Here is a 21,020-nt window from a genome sequence, read left to right on the forward strand (position 1 = left end):
GAAAACTTGTCCAGATTACGACATTAATGGCGTGCATTACAAACCGAGTGCGATGTTAAGAATAAAACTCAACAAATGAAAGACAACGACGTTCGCCTTTCTAACTTTAACATTTATGGTTTGTATAACATTTCAGACAATGTTTAAAATTAGGAGCCTATAAATCTCTTTAATTCATCATTTTAAACCAATGGTAAGCTTGATCAGAGTTTATTGAATTGGAGTTGGGTGCAGACAATAATGTAATATACGGAGGCAATCAGTGAGTTCCCGGCATCACCTCTTTCAGGGAAGGCCACTTTGTGCGACTTGGGCATTTAACAAGCCAACCATGGGCCCTTTCTCCCCAGGGTCAAGAACCCCAAGGGCAGAAGCCCTGCCCAGGAGCGACTGGCCAATGGAGACCAGCAGCGGTTCTGTACTTCTTAGCACCACGGCAGAGGCCTGGCTTCTACCAGTAGCATATCCACCCGAGTCCTCAGATTAAAGAAGAGCCCTGGCCTTGATGTGTGATGATAGGTGAGGTTGTATCAGCAACAACGGACATCACTGGCTCTGAGCAAGCCTCTTCCCTTCCTGATGCTGGGTCCCTAATGATTGTGCCTTTGAACAAGGAGGATCCTCCACTAGAGTCAGCAAACTAACAGGCCAGGATTTGCTCGTCAAGCTTCATGCAATGGCGAATACAAATGGCCCTTAAATCCCAAAAGACGTGTTTGTTAGGTGAATTGGACATTCTGAATTCTCCCTCAGTGTACCCGAACAGGTGCCAGAGTGTGGCGACTAGGGGATTTTCACAGTAACTTCATTGCAGTGTTAATGTAAACCGATATTAATAAAGATTTATTTTGCTTAATTATCCACTTAAGAGCCTCAATTGGCAGTGGGGCCTTCCCACCCTGGACTTGGGGTGCAGGCAGGAAGATGGTGTAGTCCACACCTGTCATCCACTTCTCCCCCCGCCCCCCCAGCCCCACTAATCCTGAGGGAATAGGATACCACCCGATGTGATGCATCACAAAACCTTCTTGACACAGGAGAAAAAAATACTCGAGTAATGGTTTAGATTTAGTCAAGAGACTGAGGCAGGTAAAGAGGACTGCAGACGCAATAGTAGAGGAGCCGCAGCCTTGGTCAGTGTGCAAAAGGTACACAATGCCATTGTGAATGGCAAAAGTAACATTGCAGCGACGATGAACAAACGGATCGCAGGCTTGTGGTTTTATTTTTAATCATTTTTACGGGATGTCGGCTTCATTGGCTAGGCCAGCATTTGTTTCCTATCCCTAATTGCCCTCGAGAAGGATAGTGATGAACTGCAGTCCCTGAGGTGTAGGTACACCCACAGTGCTGTTAGTGAGGGGGGTTCCAGGATTTTGACCCAGCGACAGCGAGAGAAAGGCAACATATTTCCAAGTCAAGATGGTGAGTGACTTGGAGGGGAACGTCCCGGTGGTGGGATTTCCATGTATCTTCTACCCTTGTCCTTCTAGATGGTAGCGGAAGGGTTTGGAAGGTGCTGCCTAAGGTGCATTGCGGAGTCCCTGCAGTGCATCTTGTAATATGCTGGATCGGTGGTGGGGGAATGAATGTTTGTGCAAGGGATGCAAATCAAGCGGGCTGCTTTGTCCTGTATGGTGTCAAGCTTTCTTATTGTTGTTGGAGCTGCAGTCATCCAAGCAAATGGGAAGTATTCCATCACACTCCTGACTTGTGCCTTGTAGGTGGTGGACAGGCTTTGGGAAGTCAGGTGAGTTAGTTACTCGCCACACGATTCCTAGCCTCTGACCTGTTATTGTAGCCACAGTATTTATATGACTAGTCCAGTTCAGTTTCTGGTTGGTAGCCACCAGGATGTTGATAATGGGGGAATTCAGTGATGATAATCCCATTGAATGTCATGGAGCATGAGTTTGAGTCTCTCAAGGAGTTGGTCAAGGCCTGGCATTTGTGTGGTTCAAATGTCACTTCCCATTTGTCAGCCCAAGCCAGGATATTGTTCAGGTCTTGCTTCATTTGCATGTGGACTGCTTCAATATCTGAGGAGTCGCGAACGGTGTCAGCAAGTATCGTCACACATGACCTGCTGTTGGAAGGAAGGTCATTGATGAAGCAGCTGAAGATGGTTACACTCTACCCCGAGGAACTCCTGCAGTGATGTCCTGGTACTCGAGTCCATTCAGGTAGGTTGAGCGGGAATATGATAGAGGAGAGTGTAGTCACAGGAACAGATACTGTACTCTGCAGCCCTAACTGAGAGTCCCGAAAGTTGTTATCTGCTGAGTGCCAGGGTAAAGGACAGCTACAAGGAGAGCTTTTAAGGGGAAGAGTCCAGGCATTGTGGTCCACTTGGGAACCAATGATATTAAGAATGAGCTTCTGCTGATGCAGCTCAAGGAACCAGACTACAAATTACAAAGCAGAACTTCAGAGAATTATTTTTTAAATTTGTTCATGGGATGTGGACGTTGCTGGCTGGGACAGCATTTATTGCCCATCCCTAAGAGCATTTAAGAGTCAACCACATTGCTGTGGATCTGGAGTCACATGTAGGTCAGACCAGGTAAGGATGACAGATTTCCTTCCCTATAGGTTATTAATGAACGCTCAACAAATGTTTCAAACGTGAAGTAATGCAATTTGGTAAGTCTAACATAAGAGGGGAAATGTACTGTAAATGGCAAAACTCTCAGGAATATAAGTGGCAACACAAGTGGACAAGGTAGTCAAGAAAGCATACAGAATGCTTGCCTTCATTGGATGGGGCATTGAGTATAAAAACTGGCAAGTCATGCTACAGTTGTATGGAATCTTGATAAGGCCGCACTTGGAATATTGTGCATAATTCCGGTCGCCGCACTACCAGAAGGATGTGGAGTATTTGGCGAGGGTGCAGAGGAGGTTTACCAAGATTTTGCCTGGTGTGGAGGATGTTAGCTATGCGGAGAGGCTCAATAGACTCGGACTGTTTTCATTAGAACGACAGAGGATGAGGGGTGAACTGATAGAGGGCTACAAGATTATGAGGGGCATGGATAGAATAACATGTCAGAGGCTAGGAATCATGGATGGGCAGGCACTCTTTCCCAGGGTGGAGGGGTCAGTCACCAGGGGCATAGGTTTAAGGTCCATGGGGCAAAGTTTAGAGGAGATGTGCGAGACAGGCTTTTTACGCAGTCGGGTGGTGTGTGCCTGGAACGCGTTGCCAGGGGAGGTTGTAGAAGCAGATACATTAACAGCATTCTAAAGGCATCTTGACAAATATATGGATAGGATGGGTGTAAAGGGATATGGAACAAGGACATGCTGAGGGTTTTGGCCAAGGTATGGTGTCATGACCGGTACAGGCTTGGAGGGCCGAAGGGCCTGTTCCTGTGCTGTATTGTTCTTTGTTCTTGATCACCTTTAGAATTTTAATTCCAGATTTTAATTGAATTCAAATTTACCGTTTGGCATGGGGGGATTCGAACCCGGGTCCGCAGAGCATGAGTCTAGGTCTCTGGATTACTAGCCCAGTAACAATACTGCTGCAATACACTTCCTCCCTCTAATATTGCCTGAGCCACATTCAAATTGGCAGAGGGACAAATCTATTTCAGATTTAAATGAGCGGGTAAAATTATGGTGGGGGAGGCAAGGGTTTCAATTCACTATAGGCACTGCGCCAGTGCTGGGAAAGAGAGCCATCCATTGGGATGGACTCCATTTAAACTGTGCTGGAAAACAGGAAACTATCGGCCCATGCATCTGATATCAATGCTAGAATCTATTCCCAAGGCAATAGGTAGGGCAATGTGATTAAAGAATGTCACCATTGTATTGTTAAGAGGAAGTTGTACAAATACATTAGAGTTTGCATGTCTGCATGGGTTTCCTCTTGGTGCTCCAGTTTCCTCCCACAAGCCCCGAAAGACGTGCTGTTAGGTGAATTGGACATTCTGAATTCTCCCTCTGTGTACCAAACAGGCGCTGGAATGTGGCGACTAGGGGCTTTTCACAGTAACTTCATTGCAGTGTTAATGTCAGCCTACTTGTGACAATAAAGATTGTTATTATTATTATTTTTGAGAGGCCGCTAGCAGGTTAGATACGAGGGAAGTAATGGATTTTCAGAAGGCATTTGATAAAGTGCCACACAAGAGTTCATTAAAATAGATTAGGGCTCATGAGATTAAGTGTAGTACAATATATTAGTACAGATAGAGAATTGTTGACAGATAGAAAACAGTGTCGGAATAAAAGGCTAATTTTCAGGCTGGCAGCTGTACATAGTGGAGAGCAACAAGGATTAGTGCTTGAGCCTCTGCTAATTACAATTTATATCAATAATTTAGATGAAGGGACTGAATGTAATATATCCAAGTTTACTAATTAGACAAATCTAGGTGTGAAAATAAACGGAGGAGAGTACAATGGTTTCAAAGGGCTTTGGAACAGATAAGTGATCAGGCAAGGAGATGGAAGGTAGTGTATAATGTTGGAAACTATGGAATTATGCACTTTGGTAGGAAGAATCGAAAAGTAGATTTTTATTTAGAATTACTACTAAATGTTGGTGTTCAGAGGGGTTTGTGCACCCTATACAAATGTCCCACACTGATTTCCAGCCGATACAATAATACTCTTCAGTGGGGGAAGGGGGCGGAGCATCAACTGCATTGGCACAAACATGAATCTGCTGGGTTATTTGAAAATGGTGCTGAGGTTTAGTGCTGAGTTTCAAACAGATTACGTTTTAACTATCCCCAAGTCCTTAACCTGTAGTGTGAGAGTCAAAAATTGTGAGGAGATACGAACGCTCTTGAAGGGTGCATAAGATCTGTTTTAAGGGTCATGATCTGAAGTTATTTAAATCTCCACTTGAAAAATAAAAGAAAATCTGGACTGCAGTAAAAGTATACACGATTGGAGTACTTTGATTGACAGGCTATCTGGTGTAGCTTTGGGGAAAAAATTGCATTTGTTCCTGCAGACGGGCTGTTATGACCGCTGAGCCCATTTTGAATGCTGAGCTTCAAAAGACCCAAAAGATCCAGCATTTTACACTTTGACTAACAGTTAAGTGGCAATTAAAGGATTAGTTGGTCTTGATATGGTTACTGATGTTATAATTCACATTTGTAAGATTATGTTTTGAAACTAAGTCTTTACCTTAAAGTGAAATGAAGCGAGTCATGTGACCTGTTCTGACGTCTGTTTGACAGCAATTCTCGGTGGTTTGATTGTTAGGGATTAAATGAGGCCCCGCTTGTTCATAGAGTCAAACAATACAGAAGAGGCCCTTTGGGCCATCAAGCCTGCACCGACAACAAAATTCTAAATCTACACTAATCCCACTTCCAGCCTTGAGTGTTACAACATTTCAAGTGCTCATCCAAGTCGCTTAAAGATTGTGAGGGGTCCTTCTTCAAATAAAAGCAGTACTCCCAAGCAGTTCATTCCAGATATCCATCACCCTCTGGGTGAAAGTATTTTTCCTCAAATCCTCTCGAAACCCTGGTGCACTATGCCCCCTTGTTATTGACCTTTGAACTAGGGGGAATAGCCGCTTTCTATCCACCCTGTCCATACCTCTCATAATTTTACACACCTCAATCAGGTCCCCTCTCAGCCTTCTCTGCTCCAAAGACAACAACCCGAGCTTATCCAGCCACTCTTCAGAGTTAAAAGGCTCCATCACAGGCAACATCCAGGTGAATCTTCTCTTCACTCTCTCTAGTGCAATCACGTCCTGCCTTCAGTGCAGTAACCAGAACTGAACAGTGCTCCAACATACTCTCCCTGCTCTTATAATCTATGCCACGACCGATAAAGACAAGTGTCCTGTGTGCCCTAACTACCCTATTCAACTTTCCTGCTGCCTTCAGAGATCTGTGGTCAAGCACCCCAAGATGCATGTTACTCTGAGCTTCCTAGTGTCCTGCCATTCATTGAGTACTCCCTTGTTGTGTTACTCCTTATGAAGTGCAGCACCTCGCACTTTTTGTGGTTAAATTCCATCAGCCACTGATCTGCCCATCTGGTTAGCACTTCTGCCTCACATCTCCAGAGTCCCGGGTTCAATTACGGCCTCAGGTGACTGTCTGTGTGGAGTTTGCACTTTCCCCCCGTGTCTGTGTGGGTTTTCTCTGGGTGCACCGGTTTCCTCCCACAGTCCAAACATGTGCAGGTTAAGTGGATTGACCATGCTAAATTGCCTTTTAGTGTCCAAAGCAATAGATGGGGTTACTGGGATGGAGTGAAGGCGTGGGTTTAAGTAGGGAGCTCTTTCCAAGAGCTGGTGCAGACTCGATGGCCTCCTTCTGCACTGTAAATTCTATGATTCTATGACCAATCTGTCTATATCCTCCTGTAACCCAAGACTTTCTTCTTCACGGTCAACAACCTAGCCAATCTTCCTGTCATCTAAAAACTTGTTTTTCATCCCCCACACATTGTCTTCTATATCATTTTGATGAGAAACAGGAGCAGAAGGGCAGCACGGTAGCATTGTGGATAGCACAATTGCTTCACAGCTCCTGGGTCCCAGGTTCGATTCCGGCTTTGGTCACTGTCTGTGCGGAGTCTGCACATCCTCCCAGTGTGTGCGTGGGTTTCCTCCGGGTGCTCCGGTTTCCTCCCACAGTCCAAAGATGTGCAGGTTAGGTGGACTGGCCATGATAAATTGCCCTTAGTGTCCAAAATTGCGCTTAGTGTTGGTTGGGGTTACTGGGTTATAGGTGGAGATGTTGACCTTGGGTAGGGTGCTCTTTCCAAGAGCCGGTGCAGACTCGATGGGCTGAATGGCCTCCTTCTACACTGTAAATTATATGATAATCTATGATAATCTAATGAGAAGTAGACAATTCAGCCCTTCAAGCCTCCTCTGACATTCAATTAGATCATGATTGATCTTTTCCGGGTCTCAAATCTACCTCTTGACCTCTATAGGAACATAGGAATTAGGAGTAGAAGTAGGCATCACAAACTGTAAGGAACCAATACTGATCCTTGTGGTATGCTACAGGGCACCAGCCTCCAATCATTGCCTCCTATTACTAAGCCAATTTTGGATCCAACTTGCCACATTACCTTGGATCTAATGTGCTTTTTACCTTCTTCAGCAGTCTCAGTCTCCCATGCTGGACCTTGGCAAAGGCTTTGCAGAAATCCATATAAACTACATCAACTGTCCTACCCTCATCTACACACCTGTCACCTCCTCAAAATTTCAATCAAATTTGTTGGGCATGACCTCCCTCTGACAAGGCCATGCTGACTATCCCTGATCAAACCTTGCCTCTCCAAGTGGAGATTGATTTTGTCCTTCAGAATTTTCTCCAATAGTTTCTGATGTGAGACTCACTGGTTTGTAATTCCCTGGTTTAGCTCTACCACCCTTCTTGAAAAGTGGGACCACATTAGCTGTACTCTAGTCCACTGGCACCTCCCCTGTGGCCAGAGAGAAATTGAAGATTTGGGACAGAGCCCCTGTAATTTCCTCCTTTGTCACCCACAGCAGCCTGGGATACACTCATCCAGACTTGCCCACTTTAAGCCCGCCAAAACCTCCAGTGCCGCCTCACTCCTGATGTTAAACTGTTCAATAACGTCGCAGACCATCTGTCCGAATTCTACACCCACATCCTCCTTCTCAGTGAAGACCGATGTGAAGTATTCATTTAACAACCGGCCAATGTCATCTGGCTCGACGCACATATTACCCTTTCGTCCCTAATGGGTGTACTGAGAAGAAGCTACAAGGTATTTATATTTGGAGACAACGACAGAAGTCTGTGTGTTAACAGTGGATGGACTGAGAGTATCTATCCCAGAAAATGTTGTGAAAACCGGGTTGTAAACAGTTTGTTTATTTCCAAGGTGAAGTGTTGGGGTCTTGAGGACAGCTAATCATGCATGTGATTCATGTTGCTATGGAGATGGACTTGGAGAGGGGAGTCTCGATTATCCCTGGAAAATCTCAGCCAAGGTTAAAAATGCTAGGATCTTGGAGAGAGAGAAAGAAAGAAAGAAAGAAAGGAGTGAGAGAGAGAAGCTACAGGCAACAAGATGTTATGGTTCACCATGCAGGAGGGAGCGTGCGCTCTGATGGAAAAGACTGAATTCATAAGGAGATAAAATGAGACTGGAAGATTTGCCTAGCTAATGACAAAGGAAGAATCTCTATGGAAAACTATCACTGTGAAGAACAGTTCTGAAATTATGTTCCCAGGCTGTCAAAAGGCAACTTGATGGTTGCATTTTAAGTATTGAAAAACTGATTTTTTAAAATGAAGGCAATGCACAGCAAAGTCAAGCAGTATTTATATATCTGGGAGGACACTGGTCTGGTGGCCTGAATAATAATCCATCTTGTTTCAATACTGTCTGAACTGCTCTGCAGTTCTTCCATTTTCTGCGTTTAAGCTTTTGGGATTTTGAAAATAATAAATGTTGCATTCAGAGATGGAAAGCATATTTTTAAATTAAATAAATGATTTGGATGATAGTTTGTGAATTAATATAATAGGAACATAAAAACAGTAGGCCATGCAGCCCCTCAAGACTGTCCCGCCATTCAATGAGATTGTGGCTGTTCTGTGGCCGAATTCAATAAACCTGCCTTTGGCCCATATCCTTTAATATTTTTGCTTCACAAAAATCTATCTCAGATTTAAAATTAACTAGCTTCAACTGCTGTTTGTGGGAGAGAGTTTGAAACCTCTAACACCCTTTGAGTGAAGAAGTGCTTCCTAGCTTCACCCCTGTACGGTCTAGCCCTAATTTCTAGACTATACCCCCTGGTTTTAGAATCTGCAACCAGTGGAAATAGTTTATCTTTACCTTCCGTGTCTTTCCCTGTTAATATCTTCAATCAGATCACCCCTTAACCTTCTAATTTCTAGCGAAAACGGGTCTAATTTGAGTAACCTTTCCTCATAACTCAAACCCTGAAATCCAGGTATCATTTTTGTAAACATACATTGCACTCCCTCCAAGGCCAAAATATCCTTCCTGAGGCGTGGTTGCCAGAGATGCTCACAGTACTCCCAAGTGTGGTTTAACCTGGGTTTTGTATAGCTGCAGTGTAACCCCTGTGTCTTTATATTCCAGTTCTCTAGATATAAAGGCTAGCATTCCATTAGCCTTTTTATTGTTTTCTGCACTAGTTCCTGGTATTTTAAGGACCTGTGCAACTGAACCCCCAATTCTCTTTGGACATTCGCTGCAGCTAACCTCTTCCCATTTCAAATGTACTCTGCTCTATCCCTTTTTTTGGTCCAAAATGGATAGCATCACACTTGCTTATATTAAACTCCATCTGCCACGATTTTGTCCATTCACCTAGTCCGTCAACATCTCCATCTAGGCTGTCTATAATGCTACCTAACTTGGAACATCCACAAATTTCCATATACGATTTTCTATGCCATCATCCGAGTCATTAATGAATAGTGTGACTAATGAATGCACAAGAACATTTATTTTCTTGTATTTGATTATTTCTCAATCTAGTCAGTACAATTAAAATTGCTGGTAAGGCATTAAATATTGAAATTATTTGATTTATTAACAGGAATCACAGACCTGACCAGATTAATGACGGAATTCTCTGGGGATATATTTGAAGTGATATTTCAATATTCTGAATGGAAAAGCTGCAGTCTCTTACTTTATAAGTAAAAATCTTTAATCTGTATTACAAAGCCTAAATTAAAACACCCTATAAAAGGAATCACTTAAAAAAAACGTCAATCCTCCACTAATGAGTCATTGGGTACTTTCATCAGCTAGAGTCACATCAAGCCAGAAAGATCAGAAGGTCTCTAGTTCCATATTAGCTGTGACAGCTGTTAAGGTGCGACCTTTGGCTTCAATGCCCCTAGAGGATGTTGTCATTTATGGGGGGATGCAGTGGCGTAGTGGTAGTGTCACCGGATTATTTGTCTAACGACTCAGAGTCATCCTCTGATAACCTGCTGTGGCAGATGGTGACATTTGAATTCAATTTTAAAAATCTAAAGATGACCATGAATTGATTGTCATAAAAACGCATGGTTCACTTGAATTCTGTCATCTTTACCTGGTCTGACCTACATGTGACTCCAGATCCACAGCAATGTGGTTGACTCTTAAATGCCCTCAGGAATGGGTAATAAATGGGCAGCACGGTAGCATTGTGGATAGCACAATTGCTTCACAGCTCCAGGGTCCCAGGTTCAATTCCGGCTTGGGTCACCGCCTGTGCGGAGTCTGCACATCCTCCCCGTGTGTGAGTGGGTTTCCTCCGGGTGCTCCGGTTTCCTCCCACAGTCCAAAGATGTGCAGGTTAGGTGGATTGGCCATGATAAATTGCCCTTAGTGACCAAAATTGCCCTTGGTGTTGGGTGGAGTTACTGGGTTGTGGGGATAGGGTGGAGGTGTTGACCTTGGAAGGGTGCTCTTTCCAATAGCCGGTGCAGACGCGATGGGCCGAATGGCCTCCTTCTGCACTGTAAATTCTATGATAATCTATGATAAATGCTGGTCCAACCAGCAACGCCCACATCCCATGAATGAATTTTTTTTTTTAAAATGCGCAAGGAATATCAAATTTGTAAGTGTGTTGTACAATCAAGTCTTTTTTTCACTTTTTCTTTTGAGCAGCTCTGCTTCTGATGTCTTTGAGCTTTCTATCTATGTTTATCAGCTCTTGTGCTGGTCTAAATACATGAACCCACAACACATTTGCACACTCCCTTCTGGTGGCTCTATATCATCATATCGACATGTTGGTGCCCTTATATTATCATAACAACATGACTGAGAAGATAAACAGGCTAGCTTTGTTACTATTAATTACTACCAAGAGATCCCTGCTAGAAACATCGGCTAAGATCAGTATACGGTTTTTTCCGATTTCCTTCCACAATTGAATAATCTGTTGCATTGTTGCAGCTAAACTATAAGAGCATGGTGTTGGACAGCTGGCAAGACTATCGACCTGTACTCAGATGGAAACAGTAGCCTAAATGTTCCAGTTCAGTCACAGATCACCAGAAAACTGTGCCAACCTCAATTGAATTACATTCTTCTGTTTGCATGCAATCATCCTTAGTCAGCCAACATCATTATTAATAAATACTGTAGATGCTCGAATTATTAATAACTCCAGGTGCAGCTCTGAAAAGTTCAGAACATAGAACATCCAGTGCAGAAGGAGGCCATTCGGCCCATCGAGTCTGCACCGACCCATTAAAGTGCGCCCTTCAGGGCCAAGTACAAACTAAAAATGGAAAGTGATGCTGTTTAATATCAAAAACAGCTCACCCTTACTTCGGTTTAACATTTCAATGGCATTACCAATAATCCTTATTCTTGTAATGTTCTTTGATTATGCTGATGTTGAATCTTGATGTGGTATTGTTAACAAAGAACATTAGACTTTGTTTTACAACAAAACTATTTATTACTAACACTACTCGAAAGGATTACTATAATGTTTAAAATCAATACAGTTGGAAATAATGGTCTAACACTAACTTACACTAAGATACTACAGAGCTACTCTAATACTGCTATGAACTCCTTACTAACACTTTGGAACACTGTACGTTCGGGTCAAGTGCCTGCATACTCTCATCACCTGCTGGTTGGATGCTAGAACTACAGTAGTAAAACATCTAACTTATAATACACATAAGATGATGATGATCTACTCATACTATATACAGATGATAGTCTACCTATCATCATAATTATAATTGGGCAAATGAACTGTCGCTCAAGAGGAGCCTTTACTCAATGAGCTACAAACTCATTTATTCTATTTTCGTGCCAATGCCTGATGTTGAATGTGGTCTGAATGCTACATTTATTCTTTTCAAAATCCCATATGCTTAAACGCAGAAAATGGAAGAACTGCAGAGCAGTTCAGACAGTATTGAAACAAGATGGATTATTATTCAGGCTACCTAAATGAAGACTGGTGAAAATGATTAGCTCCCAGCTGTTAATCTCATGCATATAGATAAAATATTTAGGTATTGATATGGAATTTTACACAACTGCAAAATTCTCATACAAAAAGCTGGTCACCGAAACTCTCTGTTAATTTGTTGTCTTCCTCCTTCCACCCACCCCAATTTTCTTGTTGCTGCACAGCATTCCATCTATAAGCCTGGACCAGCGGGGTAAGTGGAGGCTTGTGTCAAGCTTAAAGACCAGCAGTCTGGGGGAGGCGGTTGCACAGTGGTATTTTCACTGGACATAACCAGAGACCCAGACAAATGCTCTGGGGAGTCAGGTTCAAATCCTGCCATGGCAGATGGTGGAATTTGAATGCAATAATGTCTAATCACGACCATGAAACCATTGTCGATTGTCATAAAATACCCATCTGGTTTCACTCATGCCCTTTAGGAAAGGAAATCTGCCACCCTTACCTGGTCTGGCCTAGATGCGACTCCAGCAGAGTGGTTGACACTTAATGACACTTAACTGCCCCATCAAGGGTAATTAGGGACGGGCAATAAATGTTGGCCCAGCCTGCGACGCTTATGTCCCGTGAATGAATAAAAACAAAAATGTAGATACACATATACCAGATGGGCCAAATAGCCTGTTTCTCTTCTCTTCAGTAGTCTTGATGACGATTGAGATCCAGTGAGTGTGAATCCCAGTCTAGCCTGGCATTCCAACCCTCAAGTGTTTGCATTTGTGGGCTATGGTTAGTGGGCTGCCTGTCACACACAAACTGAATAGTATTTATCTGGAAAATGTTCTTGGCGATGCAGCTATTTCACAGCCGTTGTAGATTTTTCAAGATTGAAATTCACGGATTGTGCTGGGTAGAAATATTAAGGGGATAGGGAGTGCAGGCAGGTAAATGAAGTTTAAATTTCCTCCCCTCCACGACGTGTTTTACAGCAGCAGATGCGGCTCACCAGTGGCTGACGGCGGGAACCTCTGGTCCCGCTGTCGTCAATGGGGCTTCCTGTTAAATGCAGGGCTCACTGCTGTGAAACCTGCAGCGGGGGGGGGGGGTTGTACCGGTGGGACTATAAGATGCCACTAGCGTGAATGGCCAGAAAATCCAGCACGTTATCTAATTAATTGGCAGAACAGACTTGCATGGCCCACTTCTGTTCTAATGCCCGTGTTTTACAAATTATCTCAATTACATAATGATTTGAAACCATGTACGATATTGGGTGTCAGTCCTGGTTCTGTAATAGCACTGATTCAGAAAAGTGTGGCTTCAAGCCCCATTCCAGAGCACTGACCACACAATCTCGATTGATGCTTCCAGTGTTGTACTGAGGGAGTGCGGGGCACACTGTCAGAGGTGCTGTTTCTCAAGTGAGACATTTAACGGAAACCCCCTTTGCTCTCTCGCATGGCATTAATTGTTTCTACTTCCCTATATTTATCCCTCAACCAGCATCACTAAAGCAGATTGTTTGATCATTATCACATTATTGTTTGCGGAAATTTGCTGAGTGCAAGTTGGTTGTCATGCATCCGAAACTATAACAGTGACTACACATCACAAGTCCTTTCAAACTTTTGAGTCCTTTGGAATGTCCGGAGGCCAAGTATTTTGTGCTTTCTTGTGATTAGCAAGAAGCCAGCACAGAATATCTAAAAGTTTGGGTGAACAGTTTAGTTTATTATTTTAGGTCAAAACCAGAGGCAAGAAGACTTGTTAATCTGAGTTGATGCAATATGGGGAATGTTTGCAGTATTGTACCAAGCAAGTTTTCTCTTTTTGAATATTTCATTAATTAAAATCTAGTCCCTGACTTTCCGACTGGGCATGGCCTTCTCTTTCACCTCTTCTTCACTCTCTCCCAGATCTCCAGTTGACACCCCTCCCTGTTCTGTCTCTGCCATTCTCGGTAGTCCAGATGTTTAATTGCCATCAATGCCAGTTTCCATATAAGTGCCATAAGCGGTTTAAAGAAAAACAAATCTCACTGGTCTCCTGTTCTATTTTTAGCTCTCCAAGCAATTTGAAGAACAAATCCACTCCTTTGAAGAATCAGTAATCAGTGACCCCCCCCACCGCCACCACTGTCCATGCCAAAGCTTCATCGAGCCCTGGCTTTAGTGATGCTGGTATAGGGAAGTGGAAACAATTAATACCATGCGAGGGAGCAGAGGGGGTTTCCGTTAAATGTCTCACTCGAGAAACAGCACCTCTGACAGTGTGCCCCGCACTCCCTCAGTAAAACACTGGAAGCATCAATCGAGATTTTGTGCTCAGGTCTCTGGAATGGGGCTTGAAGCCACACTTTTCTGAATCAATGCTATTACAGAACCAGGACTGACACCCAATATCTTATATGGTTTCAAGTCATGAAGTAATATGTGCTCCGATTTACCCTGAGCACTGAGATAGGTGCTAGTAATATATTAAAAGTTATATATTTAAAGTGTGATTCCTTCAAATGCTACACTCCCTGCTCTATAACATTTATTGATGATACATCATTGTTAGAAGACCTTGCACAACCATTTGAATATCTGTAAAAATACTTTATACAGTCAATGAAGTATTTGAAGCTGTTGTAATATAAGGAACTCTGCAACTAATTTTCACATGGCAATCTCCTGCAAATGGCAATGTTACCTTGGCCAGATAATCTATTCTTGCGATGATGATTGAGGGATAAATATCTGCCAGGACAACAAGGATAATTCACCTGCTGTTCTTTGGAATAGTGCCACGGGTTAGGAGGCAAGTGGGGCCTCATCTGAAATACAGCACGTTCTTTCAAACCAATGTGAATAATGCTTGGGACAATCTGCTTTATTACATTAGGTATCACATCCTGCCATTATCCAACAGCACGGGGCAGCTTTTCAACTTGCTGTTCACTAAAACTGATGTTGCGGATCCATCGCCTAATTTTTATTTCCATCGATCAGTAGCATCAATTTGTGCCAGTGCGGCTGAGTTGAAAATCTATCCCTGTATCTTCTTTATTCATTGACAATGGGGAGATCCAACTGCATATATTAAAAGCCTTGTTGGCGTGCAGTGCCTATGTAAGTACAATCAATGTTAGTTATCAGCATGGTAACATTTTGAGAACTGGTTCCCTGAACTAACACCATTATGCAATTCTAGTTTTCTCGGCGGATGTTAATGTTCCAGCTAATATTATCCTTCAATTGACATCACTGAAAACAAATTATCTGGTCATTATCACATTGCCATTTGTGGGAACTTGCTGTGCACAAATTGACTGCAACACCTCCTACATTACAATCGTGACAGTTCTTCAATCGTATTTCATTTACTGTAAAACGCTATGGGGAAATTCTAAGATCATGAAAGACACTATATCAGTGCACATCTTTTTTAGTATTTATCCCTCAGCCAATGTCACAAAAACAATATTAATTGGATTTATCTCATTGCTGTTTGTGGGACCTTGCCGTGCATATGTTAGCTGCCTACATTACAACAGGGTAAATTCTTCAAAAGTAATTAAGTGGTTGTAAAACACTTTGGGATGTCCCGAAAGTTTGAAATGCAAGCTTTCTTCTTTCCCTTGTCAGCATGAGTCGTTAGTCCCTGTAAGCTTGCCAATTAAACAGGCAAGGGAATGGTTATTCCTACTTTGCAAATGCATATAACTCGACAATACTCTGATCGAGTTGCAGGAGGCGGCCAATAAAATCTGACAGACCATTCACGGATGGGCTGTAATTACACTGTAGGATCATTCGAATAATGTTGTCGTGACACACTATGGCTGGGTCTCAAGGCAGCAGAGCCTGCTCCATCCAAGATTACAAAAGAAATAGTCCATGCCTGCCAGTGATTACAAGGCAGTAATCTCATCACGAGGTTCAGAAGGTGAACAGAAATTGAGTCCTCCCAGGCATGAGATTAGGTTGAGTTTAAACTCACTTCAGGGCATCTAGTATTTGCTGGAATGGAAACTATAAACATTATGGGGAATTTTGTCAGATTAATTTTTGCCTGAATTACCAACTTGTGCAATCAGTGTTATTGTGACGCTGCATGCACTGGCAGATTATAACAGCAAGTAGATCAAGGGAACTAGCTACAGTAAACCCGCAAAATATGTGCATTCAATATGATGCACTATCACAGTATTCTAATTGAAATTTGACAATTTAAGTATTTATTTTGGTGGACTAAAAGTTTCAATCATTTCTTTGATGTTATTGCAAGTCAGATTAATAGCAAAACTGATTAAAACATGGCACAATGTGTAGGATTGCGTGATGATATTTAAAAGCAGAAAGTTCATTACCCTCCCTATCCTTGTTTTCCTGTCCCCTCCTTTCCTACGAGGACTGACTTGCGATTAGGGTACAGTTCCACAAATGCCCTCCAGTAACACAACCCAACCAAGCAGTCAGTGTTTATGTCTGGACTTTTCCAGAATGGGAGATTTTACATGATGTCTGTATCTGTGCATTTCCAACTGCATAATAGGTCAGATAGGTCGGCTGACCTATCCCTAACCGGAGAGCTGGTGTCATCAAACGTAACAAGTTTTTTTTTCCCCCTTGATTGAAATCACCAAACTCAGCCCAGGCTGCGGATATAATATGGGATTTTTTATTGTGATTTGACTCTGTAGCTTGCAGCATGTTTAACAAATAAGGGCTACTTTTTAAACTCACTGTGTGATGCTACAAATGACCAGTTTGATCAGTGTAGTGAATACCGATGAAAACTTCCAGCTGCACTGCGCAAATGTAAATATTCAAGAAATTGTTCATATTCCACCTCGCTCATAGGTTCCTTACAGTGCAGAAGCAGGGCATTCGACCCATTGAGTCTACACCAACCCTCAGAAACAGCACTCTTCTTCAGCCCACACCCCGTTCCATCCCCATAACCCTGCACATTAATCAAGGCCAATCCACCTAACCTGCACGTCTTTGGACTGTGAGGGGAAACCGGGGCACCAGGAGGAAACCCACGCAGACACTTGGGAGAACGCGAGAACTCTACACAGGCACGTCACCCAAGAGTGGACATGAACCGGGGTCCGTGGTGCTGTGAGGCAGCCGCGCTAACCACTTGTGCCACTGTGTGGCATTACCCGAATTTTCACAGAGCAGCCAGTCATTTTGTAAATGCTGCTTCAAAACATTTGGATATAGCCAGGGAACAGTTACTGGAGATGCTGTCTAGTCAGGAGAAATTGTAACGTGACCAGTGGTATGAGCAATGTGGAAAACCTATTTTCATAATATCCAAACCATTAAATTTTGCTACATGGTCCATGTTCCAACTTTACTGATCTAAACAGATCACTTCTCCAAATCAGCTCGACCTCTCTGTCTGTTCTATGTGTGTAATTATTTCATTACACTATAGTCAGTCTAGTCCTTTTAATTACATTGTTTAATTGGACTGATCTATTAACTTATTTATCACCAAATGCTTTCAGCGCTGCTTTTAGTTATGTTCCTTTATTTGAAGGGCTGGATAGTCCTGTTTGTACTTCAAACAGTAATTGATTTTGCATAAATGGTTGACTGTATCCATTTCAGTACTGAGATAATATGGTTTCGTGCAAATTACACTGGACTTGATATGCAACTGGTTATCAGAAATTTAGCTTTTCAGAACTGGAATGTTTCCCACTTTATTTGGATGAATGATATCTTTTGCTTTTGCAGGCAATTATATCAACAGCGATGAACAAGGAAATTGAGGGATCTCTTAAGTTCTTTGTGCTTTTAGAATTTCTACTTGCATTCTTAAGTAGATTTCCCCAATCTTTTCCCTTTTGTGGGCCAGTTATATTACTCTATCTTACATGTGATCTTTGGAGAGCACAGCATTTTCAGCATTACTGTCCGTTCAATAAGGCATTAGACGAGGATCCAGTCTCAAATGTGAACTGAAAATGTTGGAAATACTCAGCAGGTCTGGCAGCACATGTGGAGAGAGAATTAAAGTATCAGGTTGGTGATTTAAGTTGAGAGCTGTAAATACAGAGGGTGGAGGCTGGAGATGTGTGGGGCGGGATTCTCCAGTCTCCGGCGGGCGGGCCGTACCGACGCCAGAGTGGTGGGAACCACTCCGGCATTGGGCCGCCGGGAAGGTGCGGAATCCTCCGCACCTTCGGGGCCTCGGCCGGCGCTGGAGAGATTGGCCGCACCAACCGGCGCCGAAGGGCCTCCGCCGGCCGGCGGGAGTTGGCGCAGGAGCGCCAGCGTGTTCCCAGAACCGCTGGCGTGATTCCTGCGCATGCACAGGGGGTTTCTTCTCCGCGCCGGCCATGGCGGAGCTTTACAGCAGCCGGCGCGGAGGGAAAGAGTGCCCCCACAGCACAGGCCCGCCCGCAGATCGGTGGGCCCCGATCGCGGGCCAGGCCACCGTGGGGGCCACCCCCGGGACCAGATCCCCCCCCCCCCCCACCCCCGAGGATTCCGCAGGCCTCCCAGAGTCAGGTCCTGCCGTGCAATTTACACCAGTGGGACTGGCCGAAAACGGGCGACCGCTCGGCCCATCGCTGAGCGGAGAATCGCCGGGAGGCCCGCTGCCAACGGCCCCCGACCGGTGCAGCACGATTCCCTCCCCCACCAAAAAAACGGCGCCGGAGAATTCGGCCTCCCGCCGATTCTCCTGCCCAGCGGGGGGTGGGGGGCGGAGAATCCCGCCTGTGATGCAGGTCATCAAGGAAGGTCTATGGTAGAGTAGAAGTCACAAGCGATTAATGACAAAAGGAATGATGCGTAAGGCAAAAGGGAGGGTCCAATGAGACAAGTAAATAAACAATGTGTCAAATTGGTGTAAATGTGAATTGTTGAACCATCACCAAAAATCGGCCAAACAAAAACAAACATTACAAAAACAAATTGGGGACGGAGTTTATAATCAGAAATTTTAAACTCATCAGTTGAGTCTGAAAGGTTGTAAAATGCGGAATTGAAAGAGCAGGGGCGAGATTCTCCACAATCAGCGCGATGTCCGCCAACCGGCGCCAAAAGCGACACGAATCAGTCCGCCCCAAAGGTGAGGAATTCTCCGCATCTTGAGGGGCCGAGCCCTCACCTTGAGGGGCTAGGCCCGTGCCGGACTGATTTCCGCCCTGCCAGCTGGCGGGAAAGGCCTTTGGTGCCCCGCCAGCTGGCGTGGAAATGACTTTGCCGTGCGGCGCATGCGTGGGAGCGTCAGCGGCCGCTCACGGCATCCCCGCGCATGCGCAGTGAAGGGGGTCTCTTCCGCCTCCGCCATAGTGGAGACCATGGTGAAGGCGTAAGGAAAAGAGTGCCCCCACGGCACAGGCCCGCCCGCCGATCGCGGGCCAGGCCACCGCGGGGGCACCCCCCGGGGCCAGATCGCCCCGTGCCCCCCCCCCCAGGACCCCGGAGCCCACCTGTGCCGCCTTGTCCCGCCGGTAAGAGAGGTGGTTTGATTCTCGCCGGCGGGACAGGTATTCCAGCAGCGGGACTTCGGCCCATCGCGGGCCGGAGAATCGCCGGGGGGGGGGGAGGCGCCAACCGGCGCAGCGTGATTCCCACCCCTGCCGAATATCCGGTGCTGGAGAATTCGGCAACCGGCGGGGGTGGTATTCACGCCAGCCCCCGGCGATTCTCCGACCCGGCGGGGGGGCCGGAGAATCCCGCCCGAGGTTCTGTTCCTGGAGCTTTAATGAATCTATACAAGGGTCTGAGGATAGAGGGATCAGCTTGAGTCTGGAGTGGAGGATTAAAATCACAGGTTATCAAAATGCACCTAAAGTCCACCAACTCAGGTGCTATCCTAACCAAAGGTCTTCACTTTGTCCCCCATCGACATCTGTTCTGATGCTGCCGCCTTCCATGCTATGTGGCGGGATTCCCCAGCCCCCCAGCCCTGAGCTCAGAGGTGGGAGGCAGTGCGCTGTTCGCTGGTGGCGAGACTCGCATGACACGGTCAATGCGAATTCCCACTGACGCCAATTCTTGCCAGAGAGAAACCCGTGGGCGGGGTTGCGCTGCCAGTGGGACAAGGGAATCCCACCGCTAGTGAATGGCCAGAGAATTCCGGCCTTTTTATACAATATGTATTTTTATTCAACAAAGATTTCCACCCATTGTAATTGTCAGGGCCCTTGAATCTGCCCATTCTATTTCATACCCTTCTGCTCCCCTCCCAGAACCATGATAGGATTCTCCCTGTCCTCTCCTTCCTCTGCACAAGGATCAACACCATCATTTTACCCCCTCTTTGTGATGTTTTGAAAAAGCATATCTGCTCTCCTTTCAATATTCTGAATGGGCCATAATCTCCGCAAAACCTTGGCCCACTCCTCAATTATCCCAACATACTATCCCCTTTCCACCTGTACATACAAAGCGGGAGATGCGACACCTGCCCTTTTACCTCCTCACTGGTCACCCTCCAGGCTCCAAGCACTCCTTCCAGGTGAAAGCGATTTATTTGTACGTCTGTCAATTAGTTTACTCATTGCTCCTGGAGATCTTGTGGATAAGTGGCAGTGACCATACCATTAAGCCAGAAGCTCCCGAGTTCAAGTCCCACCCAAGACATGATGGTGGCCATAAAACATGCATCTGTAATGTGGGCAGGCAGGTTGAGTAGTAACTTGCAAATCCTTCCAATGCCACATCGTTGATGGGTGGTAAGAGTGGGATAGATGCCTGGTCAGCCGTGTGAAAGCCATTTCTCTGCCCTTGCTTCCGATCCCCTAGCTCCCCTCTCCGCTGAACCCCCACTTCCAACCCACTCACAGTATTTATGGGATCCTCTGGCTGGGTCTTGGAGCATTGCTGAGAGCAGCCACTGTGCAGGTATCCGCTGGTGGGATTTCCACTCTATTGTGGCTGGAACGCTTGATATTGACAAGTTGTGGCCTCGTCCACAGATGCAATGCAGGGATCCTTCCCACAGGTTCTCCAACCGGGAGAGATGGGATGGGAGGGGGAACCCACATCAGTAACACTAAAACCCTGGCCCATGCTACAACGCAGAATCTATCAGTGAATCCTCTTGTTCCAAATTACACACACACCCACAGGCCACCTCAGGAAAGTCACAGCCACGCCAACAC

General features: G+C 44.9%; 2 protein-coding genes across 4 annotated transcripts in view; one reads left to right on the forward strand and one right to left on the reverse strand.

The window, feature by feature from the left end:
• Positions 1–21,020, reverse strand: part of gabrb3 (gamma-aminobutyric acid type A receptor subunit beta3) — an 896,267-nt gene that overhangs the window by 681,989 nt on the left and 193,258 nt on the right. The window lies entirely within an intron of this gene.
• gabra5 (gamma-aminobutyric acid type A receptor subunit alpha5) overlaps positions 1–21,020 on the forward strand; it is a 109,553-nt gene that overhangs the window by 54,214 nt on the left and 34,319 nt on the right. The gene's annotated exons all lie outside the window — the stretch shown is intronic.

Source organism: Scyliorhinus torazame, chromosome 15 (assembly GCF_047496885.1).
Source record: "Scyliorhinus torazame isolate Kashiwa2021f chromosome 15, sScyTor2.1, whole genome shotgun sequence".
NCBI classification, from domain to species: Eukaryota; Metazoa; Chordata; class Chondrichthyes; order Carcharhiniformes; family Scyliorhinidae; genus Scyliorhinus; species Scyliorhinus torazame.